Source organism: Hemicordylus capensis, chromosome 3 (genome assembly GCF_027244095.1).
Source record: "Hemicordylus capensis ecotype Gifberg chromosome 3, rHemCap1.1.pri, whole genome shotgun sequence".
NCBI lineage: Eukaryota > Metazoa > Chordata > Lepidosauria > Squamata > Cordylidae > Hemicordylus > Hemicordylus capensis.
In genome coordinates, this window is record NC_069659.1 from 32,496,757 (window position 1) to 32,524,347 (window position 27,591).

Sequence of the window (27,591 nt, forward strand, 5' to 3'; positions counted from 1 at the left end):
CAAATCTGTTATGTGGTTCACAATTTAGCCCACTTGCACCTCAAAAGTTTGCGCATCCACCAACTTGTCTCAGGGTGGATGGCATCATCACAAACGATGCCGTTGAGGTGTCCCTATGTGTCCCTACAACTGTACCCAATTTGATTCATACTGGTCCAGGCATTGCGAAGTTGATAGGGGAAGACACACACATGGACACACACGGACACATGGACATGCAGAATGCCGGGTGATCTCATAAGCTTTACTGGAAAGGAGGCTAAAAATGTGATCTCTCTCTGCAGTCTGTACAGTCTACTCTGCCACTTCATCCTGTTGGATGTGTAAGTGACAGGCTTAGCAGCATTTATTATTATGGATTCTTCTCTGTTTCACAAGCGTATCATGGAGTGGATTGTGAACACTAATGCCAAGAAAAATTCCATTATCATGGCAAACCTTGGTTCCAATAATTGGTTTATGGGGACTCATTAGAATTCATTAAGGTAATGAGCAATTGGTAGTCGACCATGACATTTCATTTATGATTAGCTATATGTGACATGAACTCTCTCAGAATTAGTTTTCATCACAGGCTCACTTTGCCAACCTGTAAATGAAATGTCACACGGAGTGGTACGTTTTCATTTTTATGCTAACAAGATGTTGTTAGGGCTAGGGTTTTGGTTTCTCTCTCTCTCCATCGGTAATGGGCATTATTAAAATAAACTTGGGAAGAATTAGACTATGTAAAAACACTGCAACATCTCCAAGATTAACAAAAAATAATTTACTGAAAGCAAAGTTTACCAGTACTTGCACCAGGAAGAGCAGTGGTGTAGAGCTGAAATAAATTTAGCCCCCCCCCAAAAAAAATCACCAAAAAACCCTCAAGCAAATTCTTATAGCTCAAACTGGTTTGGGAAAATTGTAATTAGCATTATCTTAATTGGTTCTAATGTCCATGATGGTGGATGCTATTCAATTTCCCATTCAGAAGTTCAATTTCTAAACAGAAATATAAAACAGTATGATAGGTAGGTCATTCTCTCAAACCCACAAATAAAAGCTGGGTTAAAATACAAATGGGATGATTCCAAAGACCCTGGCTGAAATCCTGACTAACGTTGCCCTTGTGCAACAAACAAGGTTGCACAGATGCAAGGAAAATTCATCTATCTGCATGGTCATGGGGATTTTCAGTACTGCACTATTGCACAGAAGTTCCCTGCACAACATATAAATGTAAGAAGAGTCCTGCTGGATCAGGCCCAAGAGGCCACTATAGGAAACAGCATCCTGTTTGCCACAGTGGCTCACCAGATGCCCACAGGCAAGAGGTGAGGGCATGCTCCTTCTCCTGATGATGATCACTTGCAAATGGTATTCAGAGGCATCCTACTGAGCCTGAAGTTATCCTATGGACATCACGACTCATAGCCACTGATGGACTTGTCCTTCATGAATGTTTCTAGGCCCCTTTTAGAGGCATCCAGCTGGTGGCCATCACCACATCCCATGGCAGTTAATTCCATAGATTAATCATGCACGTTGTGAAAAAGTACTTCCTTTTAATGGTCCTAAATTTCCTGGCAATCCATTTCATGACGACCCCTGGTTAACGTCTCTCTCTCCACACCATGCATAATTGTATAAAGGAGGAGACAGTCCAGGCTCTAACTCTAACCATCACTGCTATCACAACATTTCATCAGACCTGCGTGATATTCAGCAGTTTGTCTCAGGACCAAACTAGATGTGACCAACATGGGAGTTCTATGCTCTACCAATGAGCTATGGTCCCTCTCCATATAACCAACACCTCCATCTGCTGCATTTAAAATGGCTGTATACAAGAGCCCTATTCAGACATTAGGGACTTTCACATGACTGTAGGGGTGAGTGGGTTGGATGGTTAGAGAGATCCTACCCCAGTAGCAGCACACAAGCAGAACCTCTGTTTAGATAAGAAAACCCAGGAAATACATGAATGAGCCAGGCATGGCATCCATTGTTGAAAGAGGGAGCTGGAAGCATAGAGAATCCTCCGAAGCCCTTGCAAACCTTTACAACATGCTTTGATTGCCAGTAGACTGGAAAGTCCACTGACATCAGCAGCTGTCCTCTGGCTATGAGGAAACAGGAGGCAGGCCCAGCCCTGCTGAAGCGGCTGCAAGCATAGGATCATAGAGTGATCATTCACAGGTGGCAGCCCCTGGAGCCACAGGGCTCTATTATTTCCAGGCCTGCTAGGAAAGGTGAGCGGAACAGCACAACCAGAAAAGAAAGATAGGAAAGCTCTCCTGTCCTCCTACCTTGGTTAAGAGCAGAGTACAAAATCTGAGCTACGCTGCTTTGTACAACCATGCAAACCAGGATACAAGGCCTTCTACCCTGATATTGATGGTTGTGTGAACAGGCCTATAATGTTTTATGTGGTACAGATGTCTGCACAGGTAAAGGTTTTTGTATGAATGACATGTGTTCACTTTTAAAGTGAGCCTGGATATTGGCCCCCTCAAATGCAAGGTATAGCTAGGAAGTGTACAACTGTATGTGTGTTGAACATAACATGCAAATAACTATGTGCATACAATGCACACATATTGTCTGTGCATTGAATGTAACATATGAATAAGGCTTAGATGGTGCCTTAATGTTCATGTATGTGCATTCAGGAGAAGGAATAACCTCCCTAAATGCCTGCCTGAAGGCAGTAATGGGCTGGATGAGGGATAACAAACTGAGGCTGAATCCAGATAAGACAGAGGTACTTATTGTGCGGGGTCGAAACTCAGGAGACGATTTTGATCTGCTGGTTCTGGATGGGGTCACACTCCCCCAGAAGGAACAGGTACACAGTCTGGGGATGCTTCTGGATCCAAACCTCTCCTGGTGTCCCAGGTTGAGGTGGTGCTTTTTATCAGCGCTGTATGTGGGATTGCCTTTGTCCATAGACCGGAAACTGCAGTTGGTTCAGAATGCAGCAGGCAGGTTGGTCTCTGAGTCATCTAGGAGAGACCATATTACTCCTGTCTTGAAGGAATTGCAGTGGCTACCGATACGTTTCTGAGCAAAATACAAGGTGCTGGCCATAACCTATAAAGCCCTAAACAGCTTGGGCCCTGGGTATTTAAGAGAATGTCTTCTTCACCATGAGCCTCACCACCTGCTAAAATCATCTGGAGAGGTTTGCCTGCGGCTGCCGCCAACTCATCTGGCGGCTACTCGGGCCTTCTCTGTTGCAGCCCCTGGACTTTGAAATGTGCTCCCTGTTGAAATTAGAGCCTCCCCATCACTGGCAACTTTTAAAAAGACACTGGAGACACATTTATTCACCCAGGCTTTTAATTAAATTAATAGTTTTAAATAATTTTAATACTGGGTTTTAAATGTTTTTAATCTTTTAAATGATTTTAATTGTAAAATGCCTAGAGATGAAAGTCTTGGGCGGTATAGAAATATTTTATATAATAATAAATAATAATAATTTATGTGTCAATACATCTCTCCTGCACCCCAGTTTGTATTATCTTCTGCTAACTCTAATGCACATGCCCACACTAATTACCTTTTTTAAAGTATCAAAAAAAAGGCAAATTAGTAACACACTATGTCAGAAAAATCTGTGGATTGAACTCTGATCATTTAGGAATCTCACTTCTGTTGATTCTCAGATCCAGCATGCAGCAGATAGCCAGATCTTTGCACCTGCTTCAGAAGCCCGTGCAGGACAGACAACTGTAGTGTAAATGAATGCAGTCTAAAGCAGAGGCGAAAGAGTCTTAGCAATGCAGAACTTTTAAAAAAAATTTAAGTGCAGCCAGACACAAAATGTGCAGTTCTTAAAATAAAAAACATGCAGTTCTAAGAGAACATTTGTGAGGTTAAAAAATCAAAGTCATGCAAAAGTTACATTATGTTAGATGATGTAAAATGTAACTGATAACAATGAGCAAAGTAAAGTGAGTAGTCCAGACTCCTCTAAAATGCAGATCCTGATCAAGCACACCCATTTCTCCTCCCCCTGCCAGAAGCACTTCCCACAGACTCCACTGCTACTCCTCACAGAGTCTTCTCCAGTGAATATAACACTCTTCTCCAAAAGTGCTGTCAAATTCCCAGTTCTGAAGAGTTTCTCCCACTCTCTGTAGGCTTCCAAATATCATGGAATGCAACTCTAGGCAACAAAGTATGTGTGCACAGCACTAGCATAGAGAAGTGGCTGGCTCCCACCACTGCCACCACTAGACTCCACCTGCATGCCCACCTGCGGCTGCTTCCCTCACTCTGCAGCCACCCACCTCCCTCCCTGACACCACCAGCAACAAAGAGACAGCATGGGGCCAATGACATCACCACCTGGCACATGTCTCAGGGAGGTGACATCATAAGTCAATTCAGTGGCTCTTTGCTGCCACCAGCCAAGGTGGAAGGCAGATGGTGGGCAGATGCCGAGGCAGGCAGCACATGGCTCATCTGGTCCTGGCTCCATTGCATGGCCCATGATTGCGGCACGTGATCACCCAATAGTAGATCTTGCCCTAGCATACAGACAAGGAAAATGCACAGGTGTCTGTTGTAGTGGCACATGCTCCCTCCCATACCATCATGCACTTCTAAATTGCCCTTTTAAAAGCTCTGTAGCAATTTGCAATACTGGAGGGGGACACACTTACAGAGATTCTTGGTGTGAAAACGGGGATGCTACATTCAAGTAGACATCAGTAGCGGCTGGAAGGGGCACCGTGGGGGGCAGGGGTGGTGAGAAGCACCTTTAAGCACAAATTAGAAGGTGCTGATCTCCACTTCTGCAGCACCTGCAAGCAGATCCAAGCTGTAATGCCCCACCCTTCTGCACCCCCGCAGCAGGGGATCGGCTCCACCACTCACCTGGTGGAGCCGATCTCCCACCGGCGGCCAGGTGAGTGGCAGAGTCAATCCCCCACTGCAGGGAGTGCTGGACGGCACACTGCAGCTTGGAGCACCTCGTAGGTGCTGCGACAGCGGAGGTAAGCACCTTCTAATTTATGCTTAAAGGTGCCTCTCGCTGCCCCCCAAGTGGCTCCCACACTGGCCACTACTGGTAGAAAGAGTATCTGAATACTTTTTCATGGTAGGAGGCATCCTTCTTTTGTTTTGCTGTATCTCTGTGGTGGAGCACACAGGGAAATGGCTTCGAATCAGCGATCTGCTGTCGGACATAAATTATTGCTAAGGCCTGGTCAAAGCTCCATATGAACTGCACTGTGGGTTTGCAGTTCGTGATATTGACCCAGAGTGAATATTTATAGCAGCTCTGCTTTGCTTTGATCCTCAGCCCTGATTAATGTGAAGTATTCCCTGACACACTCAAGACAAAATAGGCCCACAGGGGCTTGCTTTGTTCCTTGTAATGATTCTCTCCTGGCAGACCTTCAAACTCTCACCAGGTCTCCTCCATCTGTAATGCTGGACTGAAAAGCAGACATGGGAGGGGTGGGGGGAAAGGACTTCCTCGTGAAATTGCAGCAGCAGGCCATTGAACTCTGCTCCCCACAAAAATGGAAATAACTGCTTCACCTCTCTGATTGGCCTGCCCTTTCCCTCACTGGCCTTCCAGATATCTATATATATAATTATCCTGGGTGTGCCTTGGAATGTGCATCCCAGCGCCCAGCTGATTGGCTGGGCGGCAGGTGCGCCTGATTGGATGAGGCACACCCAGGAGGATTGGTTGCCATGGTGGTGGCCCGGCCGTGGAGGCCAGAGGCAGCAGCCCAGCCCGGCTGCGGAGGCAAGGCCCAGGAGGGCGGAAAGAAAGTGGCGGGAGGGGCAGAAGTGGCAGTGGGGAGGAGAGGTGGCTGGGCCCGGAAGCAGAGACTGGGGCAGAAGCGGGGGGTGGGGAGAGGCAACCGCCGGCCTCAAAGAGCTCACAGATACTCTGTACAGGGTTGGCTAGTATTATAAATAATTCTCTTCAGTACTGGGCTTGTTTTTTTGTTTTGTTTTAGGAAAAACTCGTACAAGTAGGGAATCTCACATAGGGTTGGCCTGAAGTCTCCAGGAATCAGCATCAATCTCCCAGTAACTATAACAGTACTAGAGATTCCAATGGCTTGATATTGTGAAGAATATCGGAAATGGTATGCAGGAATCTCTAGGAATGGCTTCAGCTGGAGTGAAAAGGAATTTGGGGAGAAGGGAAAGGGAGTTAAACATTTTTTTAAAATGGGGGGGTTCTTCATCCTCTCAGTCTTAGCCCCTGAAGCCCATGCACTAGGGGGCTCAAGGCTACCAACATTCAAACCTGCCTTCTATGAAATCAGACCATTTGTCCCAGTGGCATTGCCAGTGGAAGGGCATCCTGTGTCTCTCCCGCTGGTGGCACCTGTGCAAAGCGTGTGTGGCCTGATCGCCCACGCGCATGATGTCATGCACAAAGTGGGAGTCCTGGGCTCCAACAAGACTCTTCAGGCTCTCCCAAGCTCATTTCCAGCCAGCGTTTTCTGACTGGAAGCATTTATTTCCCTTTCTCTCCGTCACTGGCATTTCTCCCAGCACATCTCTTGCTGGATAGAGAGAGAAGGAAATAAATGCAGCCAGCCACCAAACACTGGCTATAAATGAACTTGGGAGCTTGCATGGGCTCATCAGAGCCCGGGCCAAGCCCCCTTTGTGCGTGATGTCAAGTGAGCTCTCCCAAGCTCATTTCTAGCCAGCGTTGGATGGATGGCTGAATTTATTTCCCTTTCCCTTCCTCCAGCCAGTCAGTGCACACACTGGCTGGAAATGTGATCGAGAAGGCTGGGGTGGGCCCTCTGGCTATTGGGCCATGCTCCCGTTGTACATGACATCACAGGCACAGAGGGCACCGGCCACCCTTTTCATTGGTGGCTGTCGTAAATCTGTTAGCTTGGCTAACCCTTACAACCCCCTTCAGCACTCCCCGGTGAGTTAACAGAAAGTGGCAGCGGAACTGCACGAGTGAAAAATAAAAGGCTCAGAAAGAAAAACAGTAAATGAATTAAGTCCCCTGAACTGCACTAGGTACCCCACTCTAACAATAACTGAGTAATAAGTGAAAGAAAACACAGAGCAAAGGAATGAAAATAGCGAAGGACAACAGAAGCAAGGATTTAACAGAACAAAGCAGGAAGCATAAACAAGGCAAACTGGAACTCGGACAAAGTTTGGGAATTCAATGGCACACTGTCTGTAGCCAGCAAACGTTGCAAACAGCACCTGAGCAATTGAGAGACTACCAAATATATATCGCTCAAGAGAACCAGCAGTCAATCAGGCTTCCCTGAGTCAGCACTTCGGCTTCCTCTCTAGTGATCTCCTGCGCCTGCGTGACTTCCACTAAGCCTCCCTCTTGAGCTGTCTTCTCAAGACAGGTGAAATCCCAGGCTCCTCCCCATCAGAAATCATGTCTGTCATGCGAATCCTCAGCTCCAGAGTCTGGGCTCCCTGCCAAGTCCTGTTGCTGTGCCTCTGAGCCCTCACTAGCAGGCGAATCCTCCAGTTCCTGCTCTGACTCTTCTGAGTCAGAAGTCTGAGCCATGACAGTGGCCCGGGTTCTTTGAACCCTACCACACAATGGTGTCTCTGCCCCTGGTTTGTTCTCCTACCTTAGCATTGCCTATGTCTGGAGTTCCTAAGCTTGGGTCCCCAGATATGGTTGGACGACAACTCCCATCATCCCTGGCCATAGGGGCATTCAGCCGTTGTGGCTGAGATGATGGAAAGGAATAAAATATACAAGTATGGACCTGAAACAAAATGTTGCTGGTGTTCATGTTTTACTTGAGCCTATGCCTGAGCATGGTGAATTTTAGGCACCTTTCCCTCTCAGAAGCAGAAGGGGTTGCGACTTTCTTGAGAGTATTCTTCAAGCTGAGAAATTCCCCACTGCATCCCCCCCCCCCACCATTGCATAGCTGAGTTTCATTACCTCTTCCCACCTGGTTGCCTGTTAAGTGCCTTCAGTTCACGAACATTTCACTCAATTGAGTAACAGTGGGGTAGTTTGGACAGGGGGTTGCCCCCTTAGGTTCTTTTTCTTCAGATTTTTGTGAAACCGGTGTATCTGCATGTTACTCCAAATCTGCCAGTAGCTCTCCCTCACCCGCAGGTGCTGCGGTTCTCCATTGATAGGGATCATAACATTTCCAGCTCTTTCAGAAATAGATATAAGATTTTAACCTTTCACCTTGTGTTTGCAAATGATTTTTACCAACTCTGTCTCTCATGCTGTGAGACCAACTTGACCACAGTATCCTAGCGCTCAAGAAAACATTTTCTTGAAATACAGATGGATAAGACAGGGGAAATGCACCATTTCAGTCTTCTTTGTCAAAAGAATTCAGTGCCTGGCTTCTGCAGAAGCACAGGTAGTACTCACCGACAGTTCGTTCTCAACAATAATCCCTGTTCTGGATGGGATTACACTCCCCCTGAAAGATCAGGTACGTAGCTTGGGAGTACTCCTGAATCCAAAGCTCTCCCTGGTTTCTCAGGTTGAGGCAGTGGCCAGGAGTGCTTTTTATCAGCTTCCGCTGATATGTCAGCTACTTCCATTTCTGGTGGTAAATGTCCTTAAAACAGTGGAACATGTGCTGGTAACCTCCAGGCTTGACTACTGTAATGCACTCTACGTAGGGCTGCCTTTGTGCATAGTCCGGAAACGACAATTGGTACAGAAAGGGGCAGCTAGATTGGTCTCCGGGACAACATGAAGGGACCACATAACACCAATATTAAAAGAACTGCACTGGCTGTAGATATGTTTCCGGGCAAAATTCAAAGTGTTGGTTATCACCAATGAAGCCCTTATCGGTTCCCCCAGCAGTTCTCAGCCAGCACTCACGACACTCCTGGGACAGAACTAACTGACCAAAGCTTTCTTTTCTCCAGTAGGGGGCTGAGTGTGTAGTTCCCACCTAGTCCTCTGAATTGGTCCTTCTGTTTTGAATTTCCCGGGCTTTTTTCCTCCCAGCAGTTGCTCTAAGTGAGGTCTAGTCCTCCCTCAAAGCCTTCCCATCACTACATGCCCTTAACACGGCTGCTGGGATCATGTGTAGGCTAGGGCTGCTTGAAACCTGCCCTGAGTGCACACAGAGATGGGCACCTAGTGTTGGGAATTCTCTCTGGTAAGAGAAACCCTTTTTCATTATAGCAGAGAGCACAGAGGCACAACACAGCGGAATTTAGTTAGGCATGCGTGTATGCTGAGAGTAAAGTAACTTGGAGCCAGTTCATAGTTTCAAATCAATATAAATGGTATTTATTAGAGAACTCCATTCTAGACAGGAAAGTGAGGAGTTAGGATCTCTAATCTAGCTAGCTAGCTGGATGCAGATGGATTCTGCATCTGCACACATGGTGCAGGGGAGAGGAGCTTGCATGTTGCAAGGTAGAAGGAGCAGGAAGAGAAGAGGGAGAGAGGAAGTGCAAAGCAGGAAGGAAGGAAGTTAGTCCCTAAGAGTAACAATCTACATTCCAAAGGGATAGTGTCAGAGTAGTAGAGAAGGGATGACCAATGTCTTGACGCTCTAGCCCTCTGACTCACTAGTCTGTCTTCCACTGTCTTTGAGACAAGAGACAGCACAAAGTCCTTCACTTCTAACACCTAGAGCACCTGTGCACCATGCTCATTGCACAGTGCACTGCGCTCAATGCACCCAATGAGGCTGGGATGCAGAGGCTGGGATGCAGTGTCCAGAGGCTGGGATGCAGTGTCCCTGCCTCCAGAGATCCGCGATGCTCCAAGCTGCGCAGATCATGTGGGCATGCAGCCGCATACCCAAAGAGGAGGCACAGCATCATCTGGGGGGAAGATGAATTGGACCCTGCTCACCCACGGGTCATGTGAATACCCTTAATGTATTTGTGTTCCACTAGGGAAGGATGCCATGAACCTTTGCGATGGAGAGCTCGGAACTATCAGGGATTAGAAAACTATTAGTAGCCGGTGAAACTGAAACGATGCAACATTTTGCAGCACAGTTTTAGAGGGCTATGGAAAAGGCATTGGTATATTTAATAAGATGCTGCAGAGCACTCAGGATTAATTCTGTCAAAGTAGCAGCCAAGAAGTAGATACTAGGGATTTATAAGGATCCAGAACTAATTTTGAAGATTTCTGTCCTTCAACTAAGGAGCTTATGTGCATGACCCCCTGCTTTTTAGCATACAAACTGCTCCCTAAGACCTTTATAATCTTAACATCAATGAAAATCTCCTCTCCACAAGTTTCTTTTTTCTTGAGTGTTGCAGCTGCATGGCTCCCCTATCTTTGGGCTTTGAAAGTCTTCTATTTAATTAACTGATTAATTATTTTTTGCTTTTTATCTCCCAGGCATGGTAATCTGCAGCTTGATCGAACCTTATCGTGAAGCAGATTTCCTTTTCTTAAAGTGCCAGGCATATTCATATGGAATAGATCAATGGATAATTGAATTAGCAGAAATGGAAAGCTGTGTTATGAACAGAACTGGTTTTCCTATCATTATGTGTTCTGAGTGGGCCAAATAACATTTACTTGCATTGGAGAGCTGGCCTATAGGGAGGAGAGTTGGTCTTGTGGTAGCAAGCATGAATTGTCCCCTTTGCTAAGTAGGGTCCACCCTGGGGAGACTATATGTGTAAACACTGTAAGATAGTCCCCTTAGGGAATGAAGCTTAGAGGTGTGCAAGATGGCTGTTCGGCTGCCTAGGTTTCAATCTAGACCGAATTGGCCCGGTCCAGGCTCAGCCAAACAAAAGTCCTCTTCGGTAGTGATGTGCCCGGACCGGTCCGGAGGCCATTCTACAGGCCTCTGGACCGGTCCGGACATGGGCAGTTTGGTTTCGGGTGGATTGGGGTGGGGGGTTCCTTTAAGGGCGGGGGAGGGTTTACTTACCACTCCCGTGCTTCCCCAACTCCGGCACCTGTATTTCCTTTAGCAATCGGGGTGGCAGGATACCTCCCTGCTGCCCCTTTCCCCACTTGGCTGTGCGTGCGCCCATATTTCCTTTAGCAGTCGAGGTGGCAGGATACCTCCCTGCCGCCCCTTGGCCCGCTTGGCTGTGCGTACGCCCGTATTTCCTTTAGCAATTGGGCGGCAGGATACCTCCCTGCTGCCCCTTCACCGCTTGGCTGCAAAAGGCTTTAAGAAGCCAAGCAGCCAAGCGGGCGAAGGGGCGGCAGGGAGGTATCCTGCCGCCCATATTGCTAAAGGAAATACGGGGGCGTGCGCAGCCAAGCAGGGAAAGGGGTGGCAGGGAGGTATCCTGCCGCCCCGATTGCTAAAGGAAATATGGGCGCCGGAGTTGGGAAAGCACGGGAGGGGTAAATAAATCCTCCCCCGCCCTTAAGGAACCCCCCACCCCAGTGCTGGACCACAGCTCCGCGGTTCTGTGCACACCCCTACTCTTCAGCCATCAAGCAGGCTGAGTCAGCTTATGGGCCGGCTCAGGGAATATACTTGTAAAGGGGAATCTGGCTAGGATATCCCTTTACAAGTAAAGGGGGATTGCCTAGACTAAGAATGGGTGTGTGGCAAAAGGGGAATATTTACCATTACTCTCCCACCAGCGGGGATGGTGGAGGTAGCCACAGCGGTGACATCCAAGGTGGCGGCAGGGGCTGCTCCAACCCCTCCGCCCACCTTGCAAATGATAGGCCGGGCCAGCTGTGGCCCAATTCAAACTTCTGTGTGTTCCTATCCAGATCCCCTTTACAGCCAGAATCCTAGCCAGATTACAAGTATACCCCAAAAGCCAGCCTGCAAGTCAGTTCTTCAAACTGGAGTGGTGGTCTGGTATGAACTTAGACCGCCTGAACTGGGTTGATTCGATGTCAAACCTGACTCGGTGTTGAGCCCGACTCGATGTCAAGCCTGGCTTGATGTGAGCCGGCACGCACATCCCTAAGAGGGGTTGCTCTCCTCTCCTGGATGATCTTGCAACCATTGGCTCACCTTCAGAAATAGAAACAGGCCCGTGATCTGCCTAACAAAAGAGCAGGCCAGCTGTCATTCATGACTGCAAACTCATTACAATGTACACACTGGTCTACATGAGGCTCAAGGCAATGCTGGAATTCTCAAGTGGTCAGTCGTGCTGTGTGCATAGAACCAAACCCCACCAGTGCTGTTCAGGGGCACAGTTCCACAACTACTTTTAACAGCACACCTCCATTTACACAGCACTACTTACAGTGGAAACAATGTAAGTAGTGCTGCACTAGTGTGGGCATTGCATTTTAATTAGTTGTGCAACATGCATCACTACTGCACATGTAGGTTGCACATGTGGAGTAGTACCAGCCAATGAGGAACACCAGCATGGTGTTAGCTTGGATTTTTAACTTGTTTAACTTGGATAATTGTATTCTTTTGATTTTATATGGTAACTGTTTTATAAATGTTGTGAGCCGCCCCGAGCAGTAATGTACTGGAGGGGTGGGGTATAAATGCTTTAAATAAATACATAAATAAACATGGTGCATCATGTGGGTCATAGTTTGGACATCCTGTTTCACACAGTGGCCTACCAGATGCCTCTGAGAAGCCAATAGGCAAGCCAACAGGCAATATGTTTTATTTATTTATTTATCATCAGCATCATTATTTGTTTACAAAGTTGTTATTGACTGGTTTGTTTTATCCAGACATCGAGTCCTTCCTAAGGACCTGGGATGGCTGAATTTTATTATCAATATTGTTGTTGTTATTATTGATATCATCGCAAAATATAGGCTGTTCCCAGTAAAGTTGCTTTTTGTAATTGGCTGATGGTGACTTCTGTGGCCCTTATGGTGTTGAGGTGCTCTTCAAGCTGTTTTGGAATTGCACCTAGGGTGCCAATTACTACTGAGATTCTTTTGGTCTTCTTCTGACACAGCCTTTCAATTTCAATTTGTAGACCTTTGTATTTTGTTATTTTTTCTATTTCTTTTTCTTCTATTCTGCTATCACCGGGTATTGCTATGTCGATTATTTTGACTTGTTTTTCTTTCTTCTCGACTACAGTTATATCTGGTGTATTGTGTGGCAGATGTTTGTCTGTTTGTAGTCGGAAGTCTCATTATATTTTTGCATCTTCATTTTCGACAACTTTTTCAATTTTATGGTCCCACCAATCTTTGGCTAAAGGTAGCATGTATTTTTTGCAGATGTTCCAGTGTATCATCCCTGCTACCTTGTCATGCCTTTGTTTGTAGTCAGTCTGTGCAATCCTTTTACAACAGCTGATGAGGTGGTCCACTGTTTCATCTGCTTCTTTACAAAGGCGGCACTTGCTGTTTGTTGTTGATTTTTCTACTTTTGCTCTTATTGCATTTGTTCTAAGTGCCTGTTCTTATGCAGCCAGTATTAAACCCTCTGTTTCTTTCTTCAAGTTGCCATTCTTAAGCCATTGCCAGGTCTTGATGATGTTTGATTTTCCACTTATATTATGCAAATATTGACCATGTAGTGGCTTATTTTTCTGCTCGGCTCTTGACTTGTTCTTTCTTGTAGGCCTGCTTTGTTTGATTGGTGTTTAATAGTTTCTTGTTATTGGCAATTTTAAGTGCATCTTTTTCACTGTCCTTGATCTATTCTTCAAGGCCTCTTTCCTCCCCCTCTACTGTTTGATGGACTTGCAGCATTCCCCTCCGCCTGAGCTGCAAGGGAGGTATAGCCTATCTACATCACTGCGTAGAGCATGATTGATGGTCATTATTTTCCTGGTCTTACGATTCAGCGTCTCTAGCTCTGCCTGGGTCCTGTCTATTGTTCCTGTAGTGTATCTGATAATAGGTATAGCCCAGGTGTTTATGGCTTGTATGGTGTTCCCGCCATTGAGTTTGGACTTGAGGATTTTTCTAACTCTCCTGATGTATTCACTTCCCATTTTTCTTTTAACTTCAGTGTGTGCGATGTTATCTGCCTGGAGAATGCCCAAGTATTTGTAATGTTCTTTCTCTTCCAGTTTCTTGATGTTGCTTTCATTGGGCAGTAATATTATTGTTATGGTTGTTGTTGTTGTTATCATTATACCACATTTCAGTTTAGAAAAAATTTCTCCAAGCGGTTTACATTAAAAAAGAAAATAATCATAAGATGGCAAGGACACAGCACAAGGACAGTGCTCAAAGAAAGGAATGCCTGTTCCAGGCTAGTCCTTGCACTAGCGAAAGATGTTGAAAATTTGCACAATACATTGGGCCTGTTCACACAATCATTTGAATCTACGTTTAATCTACCGATATTAGTGTGACTGTGTGAAGCCATACAAAGGCAGGCATCTCAGATTCATCTTGGGTGATAAACCACCTTGACATGGGTTCACACAATCACTTCAGTGTTGATAACTCACATTAAACCTAGATTCAAATGAGTGTGTGAACAAGCCTATGAAGTCATTCACACAATCAAAAACTGGAGCCATTCACATGACCTACCAGGTAGGCAGGTGGAAGGCTTTGCAAAACTTGCCTTCCTCGCAGACAATCATCCTGTGCTTGGTGGGAGCGCAGAGTGTGCTCCCACGCAATCCGTGCTGCTCTGTACAGTGTGGAGCAAGGAGGATCGTTCTGAGGCTGGGATTCATCCTGGCCTCTGGGTATCCCACAGTGCAGCACATGCTCTAGGTCCCCGTCTCTGTGTCAAAGTGAGCTACAAGTAGCCCTCGCTGATATACGATCCCGGCAGCTGGGTAAGGGGCACCCTTAATCTCAGCTAAGACCCGCGCTTCAGTGCTAAGTTTGACACCACGGCACGGCTGGGATCTGCGTGGATCCCAGCAATTCTCATTGGCAGCCAAGCCCAGGCTTAGCTGCCTAAACATGGGCTTGGCTGCTCATGAGAACAGCCTGTGTTCTATCATGGTTTGGGACTGTGTGTGCTCCCAATTTTTGATTGTGTGGAAGCGAGGTAAGAGGAAAACCTGGGTAGAAGTGATTGTGTGGAAGCAAGGTAGGAGGAAAAGCTACCCAGGTTTTCCTCCTACCTTGCTTCCACACAATCACTTCTACCCAGGTATTCCTCCTACCTTGCTTCCCACAACTGAAAATTGGGAACATACACAGGAACATAGGAAACTGCCATATACTGAGTCAGACCATTGGTCTATCTAGCTCATTATTGTCTTCACAGACTGGCAGCGGCTTCTCCAAGGTTGCAGGCCGGAATCTCTTACACCCCTATCTTGGAGATGCTGCCAGCAAGGGAACTTGAAACCTAGATCCTCTTCCCAGAGCAGCCCCATTATCCCCCCAGGGGACACAGTTCCTAAATCTGGGTAGATCACAGTTTTTTTATTGTGTGAATGACCTTTATTTATTTATTATTTATTTGATTTTTATACCGCCCTTCCCAAATGGCTCAGGATGGTTTACAATTAAATAAGGCAGCTTTGAATAAGGCAAACCACCCACCCACCCCACACACAAGGACAGTACATATACAGTGAGGCTAATCACATGAGCAGCCCTACCCAGCTTGCACAGCCTTACCTGGGTAGGGCTGCTCATGTGGAGCTCTGGGATTGGGCCCAATCCAAGTGCTGCCCCACCAGTATTTTACCTGGGCTATTACTGAAGTAGAGGGGTGCCAGTTCATATGAGCTGCACAGTCAAAAGAAAGAACAGGATCGTCTGTGAGGAAGGTGGGTGTGATCCTGCCTCTCCACACCCCCCAGCCCTTCCAACACTGCTTATCGGGTTGTGTGAATGACCTTAGCCACTGAGATTTTGGAACGATTAACAGCAATCCCACGCTTAGGCCAGCAACAGAAGGGCATAAAAGAATCCAGATAAGATGGAGGTACTTATTGTGCAGGGTCAGAACTCCAGAGACGATTTTTATCTGCCTGTTTTAGATGGGGTCACACTTCCCCAAAAGGAACAAGCACACAGTCTGGCGCGCTTCTGGATGCACACCTCTCCCTGGTATCTCAGGTTGAGGCAGTGGCCAGAGTGGCTTTCTATCAGCTTCGGCTTATAAGAACACAAGAACAGCCTGGCTGGATCAGGCAAAAGGCCCATCTAGTACAGCATCCTGTTTCACACAGTGGCCCAGCAGATGACTCTGGGGAGCCCCCCAGGAAGAGGTATGTGCATGCCCCCTCTCCTGCCCCTGCTCCTCTGCAACTGCTATTGAAAGGCATCGTGCCTCTGAGGCTGGAGATGGCCCATTGCCACCATACTAATAGCCATTGATAGACCTGTCCACCATGAATCTGTCTAAGCCCTTTTTAAAGCCATCCAAGCTGGTGGCCATCACCACATCTCATGGCAAGGAATTCCATAGATTAATTATGCGCTGTGTGAAAAAGTACTTCCGCTTGTCGGTCTTAAATTTCCTGACCTTCAGTTTCATGGGGTGACCCGTTTCTAGTGTTGTGAGAGGAAGAAAAATTTCTCTTCATCCACCCTCTCCACTCCATGATAGTTTTTATACACTTCGATCATGCCTCCCCTTAGTTGCCTCTTTTCCAAGGTAAAGAGTCCCAGATGCTGTAGCCTAGCCTCATAAGGAAGGTGCTCCAGGCCCCTGATCATTTTGGTTGCCCTCTTCTGCACCTTTTCTAGTTCTACAATATATTTCTTAAGATCCGGTGACCAAAGCTGTATGCAGTACTCCAGATGTGGCCGCACCATAAATTTGTATAAGGGCTGATAACGCCAGCTGCGGCCAGTTTATGAGATGAACGACCTCAAAACAGTGGTACATATGTTGGTAACTTCCAGACTTGACTTCTGCAATGCACTCTATGTGGGGCTGCCTTTGTAGGTAGTCCGGAAACTCCAATTGGTACAAAATGTATGAGTGTGCACGGTTTTGGTCCGGCACAATAGAAAAGACCGCCGGACCGCTCCGGCGGTCCGGCACGGAAGGGGACTGTTTCTTTAAGCGGGGGGGGTGGTAGTTCTTCCCCCCACCCGCCGCTCTTCCCCCTCTGGTGCTTGTCCTTTGTAAAATCCTATTGGGGCGGCAGAGTTCTTCCCTGCCACCCCTGCCCCCGTCATTGTTAGTTAAGGCTTTAACGAGACGAGTGCTAGCGGCGCGCATGCGTCCTCCTCGGCACGCGCGCCGTGACGTATGCGGCACGCACGTGTCAGCATCAGAGACGAGTGTGCACGCCGAAGAGGACGCATGCGCGCCGCTAGTGCTCGTCTCGTTAAAGCCTTAACTAACAACAACGGGGGCAGGGGCGGCAGGGAAGAACTCTGCCGCCCCAAGAAGATTTTACAAAGGACGAGGGCCGGAGGGGGAAGAGCGGCGGCGGGGTGGGTGGGTTAAGTACTACCACCCCTCCGCTTAAAGAAACAGTCCCCCCCGTGCCGGACCGGGGGCCCACCGGACCATGCACACCCCTAATAGAATGCAGCAGCCAGGTTGGTCTCTGGGTCATCTTGGAGAGACCATATTACTCCTTTGCTGATAGAACTACACGAGCTGCCAATAGGTTTCTGGGCAAATTACAAAGTGCAAGTTATAACCTACAAAGCCCTAAATGGCTTAGGCTCTGGGTATTTAAGAGAATGTCTTCTTCATTATGAGCCCCACCGCCCATTGATGTCATCTGGAGAGGTCTGTCTCCAGCTGCTGCCAGCTCAGCTGATGGCCACACGGGGACGGCCTTCTCGGTTGCTGCCCCGAGACTGTGGAATGTGCTCCCTACTGAAATACGATTCTCCCCATCTCTGACCACTTTTTAAAAGCACTTGAAAACCCACCTCTTCACCCAAGCTTTTTAAGCTTTTTAAAATGTTTAAGTTTTAATCTGTGTTTGACTTTTAGATTGCTTATATGGTTTTAAGATTTTTGTGTATGTTTTAACTTGTTTTACGTTGTTGTTAACCGCCCAGAGATGAAAATTTGGGGTAGTGTACAAATTTGATAAATAAACAGATAAATAATAAACAAAGAGAGCCTACGGTTACCTCCAGCCCTCTGGTGGCGACTCATGGTCGTGCCTCATCTATAGCCACCCCAATACTCTGAAATCAGCTCGAGGAGAGAACTTCACCATCTTTAGCAGCCTTTAGAAGAACTCTCAAGACGCATTTATTTAATCAAGGCTTTGGTTAGTAATAATTTGTTTTTACAGATATTATTTTAAACAACATTAACTATTATTAATTTTACTTTTCTATTTTAAACTAATTTATACTGTTTTAATTGCTTGTTTTTAATAGCGGTTTTAAAGTTTTTCTTAAACCGCCCTGTGATGCTAGTTTTTGGTGGTATGAAAATGTAATAAATAAATAAATAAGCAATCTGCTTCAAACAACTAGCAAGGTGAATCAAAAGTGAGGCACTTGAAGATTACTGAGGTGTATCCTAGATTTCCCCAGCATACCGGCTGTTTCAGCTGAGCGCTTGCAGTGTTAATACCTATTAAAAATAAGAAAGAGTGCAAATACACCTGACAAAATTATCTGCATCACATATTCTTAATTAATCTCTCCTCCAATAGCTATAGAAAATCTTTTCTAATAAAACCAGAAAATAAAAAGAAAGAAAGAAAAGAAGATTTTAAAGAGTACTAAGTATAGCTAGTTTGGATCATTTTGAAATGGCCATTTAGGGAGTGGGGGGAGATATCAAGGATGCTTTTCTGTTCCTTGGAAGGTTCCTGTCCCTGATTGTTCTAGTCTTTAAAGTTTACTTTTCTGAGCCTTTTCACGGCCATGCTGTACTCTAGAATGACATTAGTAAAGTAAAGGTCCTAAATTGCCAGAAAATTTAGGACCAACAAATGGAAGTACTTTTTCACACAATGCATAACCAAGTTGTGGAATTCTCTGCCACAAGATATGGTGACAGCCAACAACCTGGATGGCTTTAAGAGGGGTTTGGATAACTTCATGGAGGAGAGATCTATCATTGGCTACTAGTCATTGTGAGCCAGCGTGGTGTAGTGGTTAGAGTGCTGGACTAGGACCGGGGAGACCAGAGTTCAAATCCACATTCAGCCATGATACTAGCTGGATGACTCTGGGCCAGTCACTTCTCTCTCAGCCTAACCTACTTCACAGGGTTGTTGTGAAAGAGAAACTCAAGTATGTAGTACACCGCTCTGGGCTCCTTGGAGGAAGAGCGGGATATAAATGTAATAATAATAATAATAATAATAGTCAGAGGGCTATAGGCCACCTCCAGCCCCAAAGGCAGGATGCCTCTAAGTACCAGTTTCAGGGGAGTAACAGCAGGAGAGAGGGCATGCCCTCAACTCCTACCTGTAGGCTTCCAGCGGCATCTGGTGGGCCACTCTGCGAAACAGGATGTTGGACTAGATGGGCCTTGGGCCTGATCCAGCAGGGCTGTTCTTAAAGTGTGCCATCAAGGCAATTTCGACTTCTGGCGCCCACAGAGTCCTGTGGTTTTCTTTGGTAGGGGTTTACCATTGCCTCCTCCCATGCAGCGTGAGATGATGCCTTTCAGCATCTTCTTATATCGAACCAGAAATCTTCTGCTTGTTAGAGAATGACATTAGTAATGCTTTATCATCATTCGTATACCTGTATTCTTTTGACTGATACAGGGGCAACTGGTTTTCATAAGATAATCAATTTGAAAAGCTATCCAGCCTGCCATTTCTCTTATCACAATCATTATTTAACAAGAGATTTTGGAAACGTTAGGCAGCACTCATGGTTTGCTAGGACTATACAGGCTTACATTGCTTACTTTTGGAACCTTACCAGACATTTATTGAACAACACTTTGATCACTAAGTGGAGCCTAGGCCTATGCAAAGATTTGGAGCTGAATAGCCAAAGCCAAATGATGTGTACATACCACCTGGTACCATGCAGAGGCAAGCATTCCTAACATGCACCTACATGTGGGAGACAACTCCTTAACTAACTTATTAGTACTACGACAACGATGATGAATATTTATACACCAAACATTCAACCAAAGTTCCCAAAGTGGTTTACAATAGATAAATAAAATAAATAAAGATGGATCCCTGACCCCAAAGGGCTCACAATCTAAAAAGAAACATAAGATTGACACCAGCAACAGCCACTGCAGGGGTGCTGTGCTGAGGTTGGATAGGGCCAGTTGCTTTCCTCCTGCTCAGTAAAGAAAATCACCACTTTAAAAAGGTGCCTCTCTGCTCAGTTAGTAGCAGGAGCAGAGCCACCATTGCGTGAACGGGTTCAAAGAATCCGGGCTGCCACCTCTCAGATGCCACGCCTCATGCCCCAGCCATACCCCCTGCATTTGATACCAGACAGGGGCCCCATGGTTTAGCTTGCAAAAACCGGCCAGTGCTGTGCTCGCAGCGTGGCTAGAGTGGCTCCTGGGCATGCTGCAAATGCAGTGCTGGCCAATTTTGCTTGCAAACGGGGTCGCATGGCCCCATTTGCGAGCTAAATCCAGCCAGCACTGCATTTGCAGCATGGCTGGGAGCAACTCTTAAAGGCAAGGAGAGTCACTCTGGCCACGCTGCAAGTGCAGCGCTGGCCAATCTTGCTCACAAATGAGGCTGCGCCTGATGTCAGGTCCAGGGGGCGTGGCTAACCTTCGCCCCCTGCGTCTGATGTCAGATGCTTATGCAGGGGGCGGGGCTAGGGGGCCACAGTGGTGGACTGAACCCAGGCAGCCATTGGCCTCCCTCCGCCACTAGTTAGTAGGGGAAACTCTTACTTGTTTCAAAGACCACTTAAAGAGCACAGAGCACTGCAGCATTCTGGTGCCATCTTAGAAGGAACATGGGGAGCCCTGGGAAGTGGACTACATTCCACAGCTTTCCCTACAAAGTTGTTTTGGAGCCCAAGAGCAGCTTCTAAAGGGATTTTTGGAGAGAACGCTACTTAAGACCAGATACTAGAAGGAGCACATTTTTTCATATGTCTCTCCCCTCTCTTTGCGATTTGGGGGTGAGAACTTCTTGGTGGTTCCTCAGTCTATGGTTCCCAACTCTCTAGGATGGGTTTGGACATCCCAGTAATCCAATAATCAACTTACTGGGGGACTCAGTGCAGGACAGCTTTCAGAAATAGCTCAGACAGAGCTTTTAACTCTAGTGACCACTACTGAACAGTCTTTTTTGGTGATGCCCCCACCCGAAGCTCTGGAATTGCCCAAGCTCTAGAATCAATTATCAAGTCCTGCACAACAGATCTAGAAGACTGGTTCTTTTTTAAAAGCTGTCATGATCTTTCTCCTAATGTAAGCCATTTATGATTAAATGATTAGTTCAGATCCCCATTACGCCTTGAAGCTGGGTGTCTCTGGGCCAGTCACTTATTTCTCAGACTAACCTACATCACAGAGTTGTTGTGATGATAAACACAAACTTGTATGCCACCCTGGGCTCCTTGGAGGAAGAGCAAGATATACATGTAAATAAATAAATACATGTATATTTTTTGCTGCTGCCACTACCACCTAGTTTGCAATATTGTGCTCCAAGAGTGTATGCCATTTTTTTCACCCACAAGATTCCAGAGTGAAGCATTGCCCGCATTCTCATTTGGCTTCATTGCCCTCACTCTCATTTGGCTTCATGATGACATCATGTCATCATGTGGTGTCATCATGAAACAATCAAAGTGACAGCAATGCTTCCTGCTCTCTCTCTCTGCAGCCCTGTGGATGCTCATCAAAAACAAGAAGTGCAACTGCGGCCACTAGTAAATTCACCCCACACTTCACCCCTGTTTGAGTGTCATCCACCAAATGGCCAGAATGACCCCCAACTACCTATCTTATGACTACGATGGCAAATGATGGAGGAGGGAGTGGATTTCATCTCAGCACTAGCTATCAGAAGTGAGATATTGAAAACTGCAAATCCAGAAATGCACCAGAGCAAAGCAGATTTTGTGACACATTTTCTAGCCAGCTTATTTTGGTGACCTGATGCCTGTATCTAATTCTGTCTCCTGAAGCAGAACAGCTTTTGTTTAACGTGGAAATATTTGGCTATGAGGCTGCCATACTGCCTAACATTATTTGTGTCTTGTTGCTCTGAAATATGTCTCCTTGGAGATTAAAGTCTCCCGCTGTTGTGAGAAGAAAAAGGATTAAAACTCCAGTTCTTTCACTAAGATACAAGAAACTGAGCACCAAACAGGGAACAACTAATTCACTGCTTGTTGCTCTATACATGATTATGGCACATTTAAAACTCTTCATACACCAAGTTGAGACTTTAAGTAATGACATATTCAGTGTGCGAATCTGTAATGCCGTCCTGAAAAAGATCTTTGCAACAAAACAGTCAGTGATAATAGTAATCTATTATTTTGGGGGGAGAAAATCCATCACAAATGGGGGGTGCGAGGAAGAGAAAAATATACAAATGCAAGCAATAATTAGATCCATCCCTTTACAAGCACATTAGTCATCTTAGCTGCTTGGTGGTTTGATTTGAATTAAAGGCATTTATTGGTGCACTCTCAAAAAGCTTTCTGTATATTTAAGAGTGACAACAAAATGGGATTCCAGCTAGAAGGCTAATCAAAACAAAATTGTGCATGGTGCTAGCATAGCAATTAGTGGAAATTGTAGATCTGTAAAAGGAGAAGCCATTAATATTCCAAGTAGTTTTGCATTGACAATCAGTTGATTTGTTATAATATGCCTCCCATTACTTTTTGCTATTTGTGCAAATATGTTTTCATCAGTTCAGTCTCTAGGAAATGCTTCTGGAACAGTTACATAAACACTGAAAATGCTGCACGACCCTGATTAACCTCTGTATGACATACTTACACTAACTCTAATGAGATTACAATGGTTCATGTCCACGTCGATTAATTTAAGTCCACCAATAGTTTTACAACGAGCTCATTAACAAAAATATTGTGTCTATAATGTCAGTTCCTTGCATCTGGTAAGTCTGCTGGAGAAAGTGGCAAATTTCAACCAGGGAGACATGGATTCAGCATGACTTTCATAGGTGGGCAAGCTACCCCATCTAAGTTTTAAATTGGGATGATGACTTACCTCACAGGGGTGTTATGAAGCAGTGGTGGCCTATACAGGAAGAGCAGGGGCACAGGCGCGGTTTATTCCCACCTCTCTCTGCCATACTTCATACTGCTATGAAGATGAAACTGAAGCAAGGAAGAAAAGGACCAAAAACAGGTCCAAAAGAAGGGAAAGGAAAACTTCAAAAAAGATGCATAAACATGGGAAGTCCAAATGTCCAACATATTTTGACAGTGCCTTTTAGGGGACACAACAGTTCTTTAAATGGTTCTAAGGAATTCCACTGAAGCAGAATTTCTCTGTAGAGGAGAGGGAAGGGCATGCACAGTCTGTTGAAGCTTGCTCTTGTTTTTCTCATCCTGGCTAAGGCATTAGCCTTGTCACAGGGCTCAGGGGCAGTACTTTCATGAGGCAAAGTGAAGTAGTCATTTTGCCATCTGTCTACAGCTGCTGTTTGCCTGCCTGCCTGCTTGGTGCCCGCTGCTTGCTGTCTGACCTGTGGGACTGTGGGTGCTGCTGCTGCTGCTCTTTGGGGAGTTTGTGCAGGACCAGGACCCCGGGTGAGTCAGCAGTTTCTGAGTACCACCTGCCCAGATTAGCCAACTACGGGCCTATATAGGAACACTGCCTGTGGCCTCAGCTTGCCAGAAGCACTGCAGGAGAGAAAGAGAATACCTACTTCCCAGATGGCCCAGAATGAGAGCCTGTGTTGCCATCTGTCTACTGCCTGCCTGTGTGCATGTGGCGGCGGCGATATGTACATCTCTAGGCGGTGTACAAAATTCAAAATAATATTTAAAAGTCAACACAGATTAAAATACACAGGACACAATGAAAACAAACAAACAGAGGAGATGCTCTTATTTCAGCAGAGAGCATATTCCATTGGTAGTTATAATAACCTATAAAACCCCAAATAGCTTAGTTCCTGGGTATTAAAGAGAATGTCGTCTTCTCCATGACCCCACCTCCCATTGAGATCATCCGGAGAGGTTCGTCTGCAGCTGCCACCAGCTCGTCTGGTAGCTACTCAGGGACAGGCCTTTTCCATTGCTGCCCCAAAGCTTTGGAACACACTTCCTGCTTAAATAAGAGCCTCCCTATCTCTGACAACTTTTTTAAAGGCAGTTAAGACACATTTGTTCACTCAGGCTTTTAGACTTACCGTTTTCAACATTGTGTTACAACTTAAAGTGTTTTAATATTTTAATGTTGTTTTAATTTGTACTGTTTTATAGTAAACTGACAGAAACATAAGTTTTGGGTGGTATATAAATACGTTAAATAAATAAACAAACAAGAACAGTATGATTGCAAACTAAGTAGCGAAACGCCTGCCATGTATACCTTAAAAGATGGATACTTCCTCCTCGGTGCACTATTTCCGAACCCCACTCATCTTTGTTAGGATGAACTGGTTAAGTGCAGTTATGGGATTATATTTAAGCCACAACAGAGCACATCAATTCCTGGCTAGGCTGTGTGAACTATCTCTTGGAGACACTAGTGCCTGACTTGCCTTGTTTAATCTTTTTTTTTTAATCTGATGTACTATGCCATACATCATTGTAGCTCCTAAGCGGGTATATGGCTGAAATATTACTGTTCCTGAGAGTGTGTAATGCTTAGCTGCAACTCATAGCACTCCTATAGCTCTACAAGGAGCACTGTAGATTACAGGAATAAGGTGACTCTCTCCTCATCTATAAATATCTCCATTGATCATCTGTTGTGTCCAAAGCGCTGTAGCAACAGAACAGGCTGTGTGTGACACCTCCTCCTTCCTCCTCCTCACCAAGAACAACTTTCCCGTTTTTCTCCTTGTTGCCATGGAGAAAGGTACCCATGCTAACAGTGACCTGTACTTTCTCACTTTTGCTTTTATTGAAGTTGTCTCATTAGCTGGCTAAGTCCATCCAAGATTCCGTTTCACGGTTTTCAGGATATCTATTCTGAAAGGAGCAAGATAAGCTGCACAATTGGGAGGCCAAGCAGTCTCTGCACTTTGTATTATAGACTCCCAATTTTAAAAAAACAAAAAAAACAAAAAACCTTGCACTGCATTGAAAAGGAAGCATCAAAACCAAGAATACATAAAAGTGACTTCGCAAACTTTGCATGTTAATAAAACAGAAATATAAAGTAATATAAGCTATACCTAGATAAAGATTAGGGTAAAAATGGTAAAACACTGATTTTTCATCATAAAGAAAAACAAAACTGTAAAATACTTATGGAAAAATAAATCAGAATACTCAGTTTTTGATGTGATACAAAATGAGCCCATATTAATAGAAACTATATTTTTAAACCCTATTTAGCCTCAGATGTATATATGAAGTCCTTTCTAATTTATTTTTTTAAAATAAGAATTTTTATTATTATTATTATTTGCATTTATATCCCGCTCTTCCTCCAAGGAGCCCAGAGCAGTGTACTACATACTTAAGTTTCTCCTCACAACAACCCTGTGTATTAGGTTAGGCTGAGAGAGAATTGACTGGCCCAGAGTCACCCAGCAAGTATCATGGCTGAATGGGGATTTGAACTCGGGTCTCCTAGATCCCAGTCCAGCACTCTAACCACTACACCACAAAGTAAACCAAAGGGAACAGAGACAAATCACCATAAAGACAGTATAAAACCAATCGTTTTTCATAATGAAAAACCACATTTTAAAATTTAAATTCTAATTTAAAATACAGGTGAAACTCGGAAAATTAGAATATCGTGCAAAAGTCCATTAATTTCAGTAATGCAAATTAAAAGGTGAAACTGATATATGAGACAGACGCATTACATGCAAAGCGAGATAAGTCAAGCCTTAATTTGTTATAATTGTGATGATCATGGCGTACAGCTCATGAAAACCCCAAATCCACAGTCTCAGAAAATTAGAATATTACATGGAACCAATAAGACAAGGATTGAAGAATAGAACAATATCGGACCTCTGAAAAGTATAAGCATGCATATGTATTCAGTACTTGGTTTGGGCCCCTTTTGCAGCAATTACTGCCTCAGTGCGGCGTGGCATGGATGCTATCAGCCTGTGGCACTGATGAGGTATTATGGAAGACCAGGATGCTTCATTAGCGGCCTTCAGCAATTCTGCATTGTTTGGTCTCATGTCTCTCATCCTTCTCTTGGCAATGCCCCATAGATTCTCTATGGGGTCAGGTCAGGCGAGTTTGCTGGCCAATCAAGCACAGTACACTGTATACTTTTCAGAGGTCCGATATTGTTCTATTCTTCAATCCTTGTCTTATTGGTTCCATGTAATATTCTAATTTTCTGAGACTGTGTTCAGAAGTTTTTGTAATTTTCTGCCTTGAAACAAGCCACCTATAGGACTTTTTGGATGGTGTTGTTTTTTTTTAAACAACAATTTGTCCAATCCACTTAATTTAAATATACATATTCCTCCCACCCTGCCCTACATCTCTGCTCAATACCAAAGCCCTATGCCAAGACATTCCAGGACAGGTGATCTAAAGGCTGGGGCAGAAAGGGGGGCGTTTTACCCTTTTTTAGGCAAAGAGCAGATTTTTCCATATCGGGGGTGGAATGATGGTCTAAGGGGGCCTTCAGTTCCAGGCATTTTAGTAACTTTCTGCAATGAAGCAAACCACTTATAGGACTTTTTGAATGAGGTTTTTTAAATTAAAGAAAAAAATTAAAAACCAACCATTTGTCCAATCCACTTCCATTTAAATATACATATTCCTCCCACACCGACCTACATCTCTGTTCAGTACCAAAGCCATATGTATGGCAAACCAATCCATAAATGCGTAAATCCATAAATTTAGCAAGGCGAGAGTAACTGGCCCTATCCACCCTCAGCACAGTACTTCCAGTGACTTGTTGCTGGTGTGTATCTCATGTTTCTTTTTAGATTGTGAGCCCTTTGGGGACAGGGCTCCATCTTATTTATTTGTTATTTCTTTTTGTAAACCACCCTGAGGCATTTTTGGAAGGGCGGTATAGAAATCAAAATAATAATAATAATAATAATAATAATAATAATAATAATAATAATAATAATAAATAAATAATATTCAAGAAGGGGAGATAACCACAAAATCACATCATACAAAATCACATCATACCTCCATTACTAAGGCTGGGCTGGGCTGGGCAGGGCAGGGCAGAGGGTCTGCAGAGAGCTCTGGTGCCGGACACTCTCTGCCTGCCTCCTTCCTTCCTCAGCTTCAGCGAGGCCTGCATGGAGGCCTCTCTGGAAGCTCCACCCATCTGCCGTACAGCTGAGAGGCGGAGCTCTAGCATTTTGCCTGAGAGCCTTTCAAGCTGCACACAGGCACAAAAGAATGACTGCGGGGAAAGATAAGTGGCCGGGACTGGGGGAGAGAGTAGGGCAGACTGCACTGCAGTGTGCTCAGAGCAGGGTCTTTGCCAGTGCGGGGCTCGGGGCAATTGCCCGGTCGCCCGTCCTAAGGAGAGCCCTGGTCATGGCCATGACATTTTTGTTCCACCAATCTTTCTGAAGCATGAGGCTGGTGCAAAGCTCCGATTGGCTGAGGGCCTGGGTGGGCGGGTCCAGCCAACTGCTGATAGCTATACCCGCCCAGGCCCCTCATTTGGTTTGAGAGCAGTGTCCTCCCCTCCCTCCCCAGAGCATGGTGTGGGTTGTCCTATTGAGGGCCAAGTAGGAATATTTTGGCTCTCTGTGAATTGACCT

General features: G+C 45.4%; 1 long non-coding RNA gene across 2 annotated transcripts in view; it reads right to left on the reverse strand.

Annotated features, from left to right (window-relative positions):
* LOC128352289 (uncharacterized) overlaps window positions 1–27,591 on the reverse strand; it is a 62,800-nt gene that overhangs the window by 25,389 nt on the left and 9,820 nt on the right. For both annotated transcript variants that reach the window (XR_008320303.1, XR_008320304.1), the window contains exon 3: window positions 22,905–23,014. This is a non-coding gene — a long non-coding RNA (uncharacterized LOC128352289). The remainder of the gene's footprint in view (window positions 1–22,904; window positions 23,015–27,591) is intronic.